The sequence below is a fragment of the Bufo gargarizans genome, chromosome 2 (genome assembly GCF_014858855.1).
Source record: "Bufo gargarizans isolate SCDJY-AF-19 chromosome 2, ASM1485885v1, whole genome shotgun sequence".
Taxonomy (NCBI): Eukaryota; Metazoa; Chordata; class Amphibia; order Anura; family Bufonidae; genus Bufo; species Bufo gargarizans.
The window spans coordinates 458,872,338-458,882,863 of record NC_058081.1 but is presented as its reverse complement, the minus strand read 5'-3'; the positions used below and the strand labels follow the sequence as shown (position 1 = coordinate 458,882,863).

The following is a 10,526-nucleotide window of genomic DNA, read 5'->3' as shown; positions in this document are numbered from 1 at the left end:
CGATCCGATTGGTTTGTCTGTGCAGACTAACCAATCGGATCGTGGCAGTGAAAAAATGCCGGTTTCAGGCTCTGATCTGCGCTCTGCAGATCAGAGCCTGAAAGCAGATAGTGTTCCTCATGCCCCTGATCTGTGCCCCTCCAAGCCCTTGGTGCCCCTCTGTGCCCCTCCCCTGCCTCCTGCGCTCATCTCCTGCCCTGATGCGGTCCGCCCCCTCCCTGCCCCATGCATTCATTTTCTAGCCGCCCCTCCTGCCCCAGCCTCCCTCAATATTGTAGGCAGTACCCCCCGACCGCCCCCTTTCCAGCGCCGCCCCCGATCCCCCTTCTGTGTGTGATGGAGGCGGCTCCATTACTGAGCCGCCGCCATCAGCAGAGAGTGTCAGCTCTATGCTGACACTCTCCTGTAACCCCATAGATGCCGCTCTCTCTACCATCGGGGCTACAGCGCTGTGATTGCAGCACCCGATGGTTGACATGGCAACCGGACGCTTTGCAAAAGCGTCCGGTTACCATGGCAAAGGCGTCCAGTGCTGCCACCTACAGGCAATCTGGAGGTATTATACTTTGGAATGCAAGAGCATTGCAAAGTATAGTACAACTATCAGCCCCACTGGATCTTCAAGATCCAAGAGGGAACTGATAAAAAAATGTGAAAAAAGTAAAAATAAATAACTAAAAATGTAAATTAAAAAAAGAAATTGCCTTTTCCTATAAAAAAATGAAAAAATAAAATAAAATACACATATTAGGTGTCACCGCGTCCGTAACGACCGTCTCTATAAATATATCACATGATAGACCCCGTCCGATAAACACCATAAAAATAAAATAAAACAAAACAGTGCCAAAAAAGCTATTCAAAAAGTGCAACAGCAAGCGATCAAAAAGGCTTATGACCCCCAAAATAGTACCAATCAAACCGTCACCGTGTCCCGCAGAAAATGATACCCTATTTAAGACAATCGCCCAAAAAATAAAAACGCTATCGCTCTGAGACTATAGAGACACTAAAACATCATTTTTTTGGTTTCAGAAATGCTATTATTATGAAAAACTTAAATAAATAAGAAAACGTATACATATTGGGTATTGCCACGTCCGTAACGATCTTCTCTATAAAACTATCGCATGACCTAACTCCTCAGATGAACGCTGTAAAAATAAATAAATGAAAACTGTTCCAAAACCTTGCCCCATAAACTGTAAGGCTGGTTTCACACGGGCGTTGCGGAAAAATGTGCGGGTGCGTTGCGGAAACACCCGCGATTTTTCCGCGCGAGTGCAAAACATTGTCATGCGTTTTGCACTCGCGTGAGAAAAATCGCGCATGTTTGGTACCCAAACCCGAACTTCTTCACAGCAGTTCGGGCTTGGGATTGATGTTCTGAAGATTCTATTATTTTCCCTTATAACATGGTTATAAGGGAAAATAATAGCATTCTGAATACAGAATGCTTAGTATAATAGTGCTGGAAGGGTTAAAAAAAAATAAAAACGTTAACTCACCTTATCCCCAAGATCGTGTAGTTCCCGGTCGGTCTCTTCTCTAGCTGTGGGCTTGGGCTGAATGACCTTTGGTGATGTCAGATCACATGCTCCAATCACATGGTCCATCACCATGGTGATGGAGCATGTGATCTGACATCACCAAAGGTCCTTTAGCCACAGCTAAAGAAGAGACCGACCGGGAACTAGGCGATCATGGGGATAAGGTGAGTTAACTTTTTTATTTTTTTTAACCCTCCCAGCACCATTATACTAAGCATTCTGTAGTCGGAATGCTATTATTTTCCCTTATAACCATGTTATAAGGGAAAATAATACAGTGTCACCTAGAACCCATGCGTGAAAATCGCACCGCATCCGCACTTGCTTGCGGATGCTTGCGATTTTCACGCAACCCCATTCATTTCTATGGGGCCTGCGTTACGTGAAAAACGCAGAATATAGAACATGCTGCGATTTTCACGCAACGCATAAGTGATGCGTGAAAATCACCGCTCATGTGAACAGCCCCATAGAAATGAATGGGTCAGGATTCAGTGCGGGTGCAGTGCGTTCAACTCACGCATCGCACCCGCACGGAAATCTCGCCCGTGTGAAAGGGGCCTAATAATGAATGATCAAAAAATCCTATGTATCCAAAAATGGTACCTATAAAAACCTCAACACTTTCTGCAAAAAACGAGCCCCTGCACAAGACGATTGGCAGAAAAATAAAAAACATATGGCGTTCAGAAAACCAATCCAGCAAAATCTGCCTTCCAAAAACCGTATGGCATTCCTTTCCTTCTGCACCCTGGCGTGTGCCCGTACAGCAGTTTACGATCACATGTGGGGTGTTTATATAAACCGCGGAATCAGGGTAATAAATATTGAGTTTTGTTTGGCTGTTAACTCTCAATGTGTTAAAGAAAAAAAATTATAAAATGGAAAATCTGGCAAAAAAGTGAAATTTAGAAATTTTATCTCCATTTTCCTTTAATTCTTGTGGAACGTCTAAAGGGTTAACAAAGTTTGTAAAATCATTTCTGAGTAACTTGAGGGGTGTAGTTTCTACAATGGGGTCATTTATGGGGGTTTTCACTATGTAAGCCCCACAAAGTGACTTCAGACCTGAACAGGTCCTTAAAAAGTGGCGAACATCTCCAGGAGGACGGCGAGAATGCACGACCAGAAAGACTAACTGGAGGCCACCGTGACGGACCAAGATCCAATGTAGCGCCTTGGCCAGCTGGTCGAATAACCAGGGGCTACTTTTGGATCCGAACGTAAGTCTGTTGGCAAAATAATACTGGCAGGCCCACTCAATGCCATAGAACTGCCACAACTGAGGTTGGATGGGAAGGAGCTTGAATGCATCAGCGATGTCAACCTTTGCCAACCAAGCGCCCCTGCCATGCAACAGGATGGCTTGAATTGCGTCGTCAACGGAGGAGCAAATTCCTCCGATGGAACCAGATCTCTCTCCCTCTTCCTCTGCCTCTGTCTCTCTCCTTCTCTCAAAATGTGCCTGAATTAAAAAGTTCTGAATCAGATGCAACTGTAATTTTTTCAAAATTTTAGTTATTCAAATTAGTTCCAAATCGATTCACTTATCTCTACTGATTAGGCTTCCTGTTTCTCTCACATTATGGGAATGCAAATTTGCTAAGCTGCACTCACATGGAAAGAATAATATGGTATTTGGAGGTTATACACACTTTAGCCACCATTAATCTAATGTTTACAGCCAGCTTTAGAAATTATCATTTTTTTATATGGGTGGCTTAAAATTGGGCACTGATGGGGTCTGGTGGGAGATGTTTTGTCTCACACAAGTTTTTCTGTTTTATTTCTGTCTAAAAATAATCATGCTAATCATAATTCATAAGAATTATTTCAATTTTCAGTGATAACTCCCATGTCAACATCGGAGGCATTTTCACAATTTGCATTGCTGATGCTCCGCGAAGACCAGAGATGAAAAAACAAATTGGGGTCTAATAGAATTTAGGAACAAAGAAAATCTCCAGCAAAGAAGAATTCTAGAGCAACTGCATAACACTGCAGAATTTCAAAGTCAGATAGAAATGTTAAGTATTTGCAAATAGTTTGAAAGAACTCATTTCAATAATGGCACAAAAGAAAACAACACCAGCTAGTACATGAAAGAGCATATTGAATTAAAACATTCCTGAGACAACCATTTGAGCACAATGCTCATCGGATAACATCTACTGATGGAGAAGATTAACAATGACAGGAAATGCCGTTTCATGTATGAAGTGTATGCAAACATAAAGCAAGAAGGTATTTGTATATAGCCAGACACCGCCGGATCCCCATTAACTATAATGGGATCCAGAGGGTTTTTGGCATAAATGCATGCAAAGGTTCTTTTCTGACAAAAGGTGGCATTTATGCAGGAATCTTGCCAGGATTTGGCAGTGGGTGGCAATGTCAAGCTATGCCAGATACAGTAACTCTGGTAGTCTGTTTCTTTGCCAGAACAGACGACTGGAGTTGCCTGCCAGAGTTGCCGCCCATAAATTCCAGAGGCATATATAGAGATCGCTATTAGTCCTTGTCACACTCCCTCTTTCTCTCTCACATACATACACATTCCTGTGGGTATGGATGCTGATTAGATTGTCATCCAGCGTCCTGGTCACCAACATCTTCTAGCTGCTGCCTCTATGCTCCAGCCTGATGTTCCCTTAGGGTGCATACATACTCACCTCTGGACGCTTCAAGGGCTTGGGTGCATGCTTCAAATTCTTCCCCAGCCAATGGATGAGGATCCTTATGTATTTATACACCCTCTCCAGCAGGAGGGCGCCTGAGCTTTAGGTTCCCTGGTGACCAGCAAAGGCGTTTGATAGTCTACTGCTACTGAGATTTACTTGCATTTACCCTGTTATCTCCTGCTTGTATTCTTGCCATGTTTTAAGTGTGTGCCATGCTTGTGTGCCCCTTCACTTTCAAGTCTCAGTTCAGTTCATAAGTTAACCCAGTCTCTCTACCCTGCCTGCCTTGTGTTTGCCTCTTCACTACTCTGCTTGCAAGTCTTTCCTATGTCTGCATTAACTGTGGGCTGCCTGTGTCTCTGGAAACCTGTTTTCTTCCATTATTAGTGTGTTTTCTGTACCTTTAACTTCAGGTGCCCCCACCAGAATCCCTGACCCCAGTGAGTCAGCTGCTAACTACACACTTTCCCAAAAGGAAGTGGTCTGGTTGCTTTCACCAGCAAAGTCCAGATCCCTGTATAGAGATTAAAGAGTGAAGACCAGGGGAGCACCAGAATAATTTTATAGGATTTAGCCAGGCAGTTGGCACAGTGAGTTCACGCTCACTGATTCGTAACACACTATGTCACTTTCATTATTTATTTATTTTATGCACTTATATAGCGCTACTATATTCCACAGCGCTTTACAGACATTGGCATCCAACTATCCCTAATAAGGCTAACAATCTAAGGTCCCTATCAGTATGTCTTTGGAGTGTGGGAGGAAACTGGAGTACCCGGAGGAAACCCACACAAACACAGGGAGAACATACAAACTCCATGCAGATGTTGCCCTTGGTTACATTCAAACCTAGGACCCAAGCGCTGCTAGGCACTGTGCTGCCCAACTTTCATTGAAAGTTAATTGACACAGTCATCACTAAGTTTTTGAAATATGACAAACCCTGTGCAAATATAGGTGACTTTGCCAGGCAATGAAAACCTATAGGGGTATCTTGGTACAACTTGGTCCAAAGTGGATTTTCCGTAGCATTGCTTGCTATTTTTTTTCCCCTCACATGTACACATGTACACATGTATTCTTTCTTATCTTTCATCTGGGCTCGACATATTCCGAGATGTGTTGCATGAGATAATGAATTTTAAAAAAAGTGTGGTTGGGGATGTGAGTTGCGGACTGAAGATGGTTTTGCTAGCATGTCACAATTTTGGATTTATATTGTGAGAAATTTGACTCATTTCTATGTTTCTTTAGGACAGACTGATGCCATCAACAAAATTATATGGTAAATGCATACCAGTGTACACGTAACAGTGTTCCCACTCCAGATGAAGGAGCGTAGATTCTTATCTAGTTTTTTAAAGTAGGAGTTGGGGATCGGTATAGGCAAAACTTGTTGTAAATAGGTTAGCTTTGGTAACAGTAGTGAAGTAAACAAGTTTTTCCGTCCAAACCAGGAAAGTGTAGGGGAGTGTAGTTCATTCAATTGGTCATGGGTAGATTGAAGTAGTGGGGTATAGTTCAAGTAAAAAATGTTTAAGAAATCTAAGAAAATCTTAATACCAAGGTATGTAATGTAAGGGGCATCCCAATTGAATGGAGATGTTTTGGCTAAAACTAATCTTATAGATTCAAGAGGGTTAGTTGTTAAAATTAATAGGTCGAGGGGTGACCGACTTGTGAATCATCACCCAGTATGAGTAGTAAACCACAATGGAAAGGGACAGAAGAGGTGAGATGTGTTTAGCATCTAGTGAGATAGGCGTCAGCAAATGGCGAGAAATAAAAGAGAACATAGGAAGTCCATTGAAAAGGTAGGCAAAATTGACCTATTGCTTAACCTTATATAAACATGAGTGCAGATTGGCCACACTCTCCCATGGGAAGTCTCTTGGGAGTAGCTCCCTGGGTTCCTCTCCTCGGCTTGTGCGGGTGGCTTGTCTGTCCCAGGGTTCGTACGGAGGGAGTGGAGGGAGAGATGTGAGATCCTGTATGGGGTCCCAATTCTGGATGTCCAAAGGTTTGATCTTCAGATGCCCATATATTGGGTCTAAGTCCAGATATGAGGTTAGTGACAATCTTCGGCCCTCATACATGAAAGATAGGCCAAATGGGAAAGACCACCTATATGGTATTTTAACGGTCACGTCCACACACACAAAGGGGAAGAATAGTGACCACTGCTCTCCACCCTCACCCCTGGCCCTGCCTACTTGCCTCACGAGTCCTGATGACAGGGGACAACTGGATGAAAGTCCCTTACTTAGGATATGTGCAGGGAAGACAGACAAGACAAAATTACGGAACGTGAACGGACCGGGTCAGAACCAAGAGAGCTACGCAGTACAAAGGGTTAAGCAAAGAATGGTCAGGAGAAGCCAGGGTCAAATACCATGAGAGTAGAGAAGTACCAGAGGAGTCCGCAAAGAGTAGTCAGTTGGCAGGAGGGATGCGCAGTACAGGAGGAGCAGGCAAAGGATCGTCAAGGAACAGGATCAGGTGAGTATTCAGTAGTCCAACAAATAGCCAGGAACCTAGAATTAACAGGCAACCTGTGGCCAGGAGGATACCTGTATTTATAGTGGGGTCTGAGGGCCATGTGACGTGGCCAGCGTCACATGATCGACAGACAGACAAGTCGAGCACTAAGTGATCAGCTCGGCGCTAAAAGCAGACCTAGGAGCAGGGAGCCTCCCAGCTAGCAAAGCCACCCTGGGAACGAGGCCAAACACAGATCCTCGCTCCCGAAGCTAAGTAGCAGGTCTGCGGCTGATGGGAGACCGAGTGCGCCTTTGGCGCTCGTGACAGGGATATTATGTGTTCTGAGCCAGTCCGTCAAAGGCTTCAGTGTTCTCCTTTTTCTTAAGGTGGATTGGGCTAGGTCCTGGAAAATCAGGATATCATGGTGGTCCCAGACTATAGATCCTTCGTCTCGTGTCTTGGCAAGCATGGCTTCTTTTACTGGAAAGCTTAGCAGCTTGCATATAACGTCTCTGGAAGGAGCATTATTAGCTGGTTTGGGTTTTAAAGCCCGATGAGCTCTCTCCAGGATCACTTCATGGACCGAGTCTGGTCCTAGTAGGGAGAGGCAGATTTGCACTACTTTGTTAGAAATGTCCCCTGCCGCCACTGTCTCAGGGATGATTCTGAAGCGTAAATTGTTGCGTCTCCCACGATTCTCCTGGTCTTCCAGGGCACTGTAAAGTGTGTTTAGGTTTAATTGAATGGTGTTCATTTGTTGGGAAACTGCAGGTTTGATGTTGTATCAGAGTGGTTTGTGAATCCTTCCAGGGATTCGACCCTACTCCCAATGTGGCGGACATCTTGTCTAATTGCCACTAGGTCAGAACTCAGCGGTTCCAGTGCAGAGGCTAAGGAAGAAAACAAAGCCTCTCTCAGGTATGATCGGGATATGGGGAGATCGCCTGGTTCATCCTCACCTCCGAGCGCTTGGTCTGACAGCTCCAACTGCTTTCGGTTAGTGACTTTTGGCCAGGTCGGCGCCAACTTGGTGTCCCTAGCCACATAAGTGGAGGCAGCCTTCTTGATGAATTTCTCAATTTCTCCACCGATTGTGGCTGATTTGGGATGACCGGAGGAGTCACCAGCTTTAGAGCCACCTATCTTTACCATTTTAGGTTTAACACGCTATAAAACCAAGCTTCTTGGGTGAATTCATACACGGAGCAGCAGCTTCACATAGCCATCCACTGCAAGCGCTAGCTCCGCCCTCCAGATATATCTTTTGACCTTGGCTAATGAAGTGCTACACTGAGAGGACATAGGAGATCCAGCAAAAGAGTTAAGCAGAACCAGTACTAAGGTGCATTTAAGGTATCTCACTTAGGCAACCAGAATAATACTAGTTACTACAGTTGAGCGGACACCCTAAATGAAGTCAATAGGGACCCGAACTTTTGGCCACTAAAATGTCTCTAAAATAGCCCTGTAAAGAGCTAGAGGGCTGCAAAAGGCAGCAAAATGTGCTTAAGCGCATGGCAGATGCTCTGCAAACCAATGTGAATAGGGAAATGAATTAAAAAAACATAAAAGACCTTAAAAAAATAAAAATTAGGAATGATGTAGGAGGAAGAGGTTGAGGAAGGCGATGAATAGGTGGATGTGGCCGTGTAGGCTCACATGGCGGTCTACGGTGGAAGCGGCGGCAAAGGAGGAATGGGTAGCCAACACAGATGTGTGTTATTTTGCATTTTTACATAGGGGTATCCCCCAAAATATTGGGACATATAAAAATAAAGAAATAAGTGCACTTGAGTACAAGGATGGATGGTTGAGGCTGTCAGAACTGTCTATTCTGCACAAGGTACAGACAAGTCTTGTGGAATCCAGGCCTGGTTCATTTTAATGAACGTGAACTTGTCCATGTTGCCTGTGGACAGGCAGCTGCGTCTGTCTGTAATGACACCTCCTGCCGTGCTAAATAGTTCACAGAGTACACTGGCTGCAGGGCAGGCCAGCACCTCCAAGGCATACAGGGCAAGCTCTGGCCATGTAGAAAATTTGGAGAACCAGAAGTTGAATGGGGCGGAACCATCAGTCAGTACATGTAGGCATGTGCACAGGTACTGTTCCACCATGTTGTTCAAATGCTGCTTCCTGCTAACACGCTCCATATCAGTAGTTGGGGCTGGTTGTTGCGGCAAAATGACAAAGCTTTTCCACATGTCGGCCATGCTAACCCTGCCTTCTGAGGTGCTGGCGCTGACACAGCTGCGTTGGCGACCTCTTCCTCCTCCCCTGCCTTCGCCTTGTGCTTCCACTTGTCCCCCGGCATCAGTCGGGAATGCTCTCAGGAGCGCGTCTACCAGCGTGCGCCTGTAGTCGCGCATCTTCCGATCCAGTGAGGGAATTAAGGATGGCACATTGTCTTTGTAACAGGGATCCATCAGGGTGGCCACCCAGTAGTCAGCACACGTTAAAATTAAGAGGTAAGGACAAGATGTCCTCTGTGGGAGGCGTGTCGTCTGCGTCCTCCGTATCCCCCCAGCCACGCACCAGTGATGGGCCCGAGCTGCGTTGGGTGCCACCCCGCTGTGAACATGCTTCATCCCCATCCTCCTCCTCCTCCTCGTCCAGTAGTGGGCCCTGGCTGGCCAAATTTGTACCTGGCTTCTGCTGTTGCAAAAAACCTCCCTCTGAGCCACTTCTAAAAGACTGGCCTGAAAGTGTTAGAGATGACCCCTCTTCCTCCTCCTCATCCTGGGCCACATCCTCTTCCATCATCGCCCTAAGTGTTTTCTCAAGGAGACATAGAAGTGGTATTGTAACGCTGATAACGGCGTCATCGCCACTGGCCATGTTGGTGGAGTACTCGAAACAGCGCAACAGGGCACACAGGTCTCGCATGGAGGCCCAGTCATTGGTGGTGAAGTGGTGCTGTTTCTCAGTGCGACTGACCCATGCGTGCTGCAGCTGAAACTCCACTATGGCCTGCTGCTGCTCGCTTAGTCTCTCCAGCATGTGCAAGGTGGAGTTCCACCTGGTGGGCACTTCGCATATGAGGCGGTGAGCGGGAAGGCCGAAGTTACGCTGTGGAGCAGACAACCAAGTGGCGGCAGGATGAGAACGCTGGAAGCGCGCACAGACGGCCCGCACTTTATGCAGCAGCTCTGACATGTCGGGGTAGTTGGGAATGAATTTATGCACCACCAAATTCAGCACATGCGCCAGGCAAGGGATGTGCGTCAAACCGGCTAGTCCCAGAGCTGCAACGAGATTTCGCCCATTATCGCACACCACCAGGCCGAGCTTGAGGCTCACTGGCAGCAACAACTCGTCGGTCTGTTGTTCTATACCCCGCCACAACTCCTGCACGGTGTGGGGCCTGTCCACCAAATACATCCATTTCAGAACGGCCTACTGACATTTACCCCTGGCTGTGCTGAAGTTGGTGGTGAAGGTCTGTCACTGACCGGATGAGGAGGTGGTAGAAGAGGAGGAGGAAGCCAAGTAGGAAGTGGAGGCAACAGGAGGCAAAGAATGATGCCCTGCGATCTTTGGCGGCGGAAGGACGGGCGCCAAACAGCTCTACGCCTGGGGCCCAGCCACCACTACATTTACCCAGTGTGCAGTTAGGGAGATATATCGTCCCTAGACCGTGCTTACTGGTCCACGTATCTGTGGTTAGGTGGACCTTGCCACAGATGGCGTTGCGCAGTGCACACTTGATTTTATCCGATACTTGGTTGTGCAGGGAGGGCACGGCTCTCCTGGAGAAGTAGTTGCGGCTGGGAATGATGTACTGTGGGACAGCAAGCGACATGAGCTGTTT

General features: G+C 46.3%; 1 non-coding gene across 1 annotated transcript; it reads left to right on the top strand.

The window, feature by feature from the left end:
* The first annotated feature begins 330 nt into the window (after positions 1-330).
* On the top strand, positions 331-416 carry LOC122929860. Its single transcript, XR_006388075.1, has one exon. It is a non-coding gene; the product is annotated as a small nucleolar RNA SNORD71 (small nucleolar RNA).
* Positions 417-10,526: the final 10,110 nt, after the last annotated feature.